Raw genomic sequence first — 1,278 nt, 5'->3', positions numbered from 1 at the left:
TGTAACATATGCAATGTGTGTGAAATAGAGTCCTGGATATAACATGTATATAGAGGGGGTGATCCACGAGAAGAGAGTGGAGGTATCATCGGCTTGAGGTGTCCATAGAATCGAAGAGAGGGATGATGTGTGTGTGTGTGTGCGTGCGTGATCGATAAAGAGTGCCATCGAATTTGTGTGTGCCCACGTCAAAGATATAGAGTGGCTGGCCTACTGGAATGTGAGAGGGGACTTGTCCAGTTTGTCTCTATGGCATGGATACATACCTGCAGCGCTCGACTATCGGTGTGTGGTGGGGGAAGAGGGAGGCCCAATTAACTATAGAGGTACAATGGCTGGTATATGTGTGGAGGAGGAGAGAGGCCTACCTCATGTATTAAGGGAGATCGATCAGCATCCATGCATACGTGCAGGAGAGGAATAAGGTTGGGAGAGAGAAAGAGCTAGAGTGTTGGTGGGGGTGGTAGTGGAGTTGCTTCTAACAAATGGTGGGATAGGCTTGCTAGACAGACGGAGGGCACACCCGCAATATCAATAAGAGAGCAGATGGCTGCTTGTTGCTTGTGCACGTGCATGTGAGAGATAGGTCAGGAGGCATGCACGAATGATGAGGGGGGACGATGTGGCTGTGGTAAGCAGACGTAACTACATAGGAAGATCAATCACCCTTTGTTAGAGAAAGGAGAGACATAACTTGTGAGGTACGTCCATCGATGGGGGGGTAGTTAAAGTCGATCTAGGTATATGTTGGGAGATCGATCGGTATACATGCATGTGTGTGTTAGAAGCAAATGAGGCACGAGGAGAAGGATAGAGAGAGAGGGATGCATGTTGGAGGTGGTACGAGAGGCATACTATATCGAGGGGGGAGGAGTGTGCAAGTACGAGAATGATGAAAAGAGTGGTGGGAGTGAGGCATGGACGGTGACAAGAGAAGAGGGGAAGCTTGTGTTTGTGCTAGGCACACCTGGCTAGAGAGGCATATCGATCGATGTGTGCCGTAAAGAAGGAGCTGGGGGGCCTACACACACCGTGGGTGAATGACCTAAAGTGAAAAGACGAATTTGCGCGATGGAGCTAGAGAATGCTGAGGGAGGGTGAGAGGGATGCGGGCGTGTGCATGCACAAGAGAAAGTTAGCGCTAGCTACAAAGATAAGAGGGTTGTGTGGGTGTAAAAGACGAATAGAGATCATATATACTTCATTATAAAAAGCGAATTCGGATATTTGAAGAATTTATCATAGTGTTTTAAACCGACGCATGTGTGAATATATATA

Source organism: Triticum dicoccoides, chromosome 2B, assembly GCF_002162155.2.
Source record: "Triticum dicoccoides isolate Atlit2015 ecotype Zavitan chromosome 2B, WEW_v2.0, whole genome shotgun sequence".
NCBI classification, from domain to species: Eukaryota; Viridiplantae; Streptophyta; class Magnoliopsida; order Poales; family Poaceae; genus Triticum; species Triticum dicoccoides.
Note: the sequence above shows the minus strand (reverse complement) of the source record.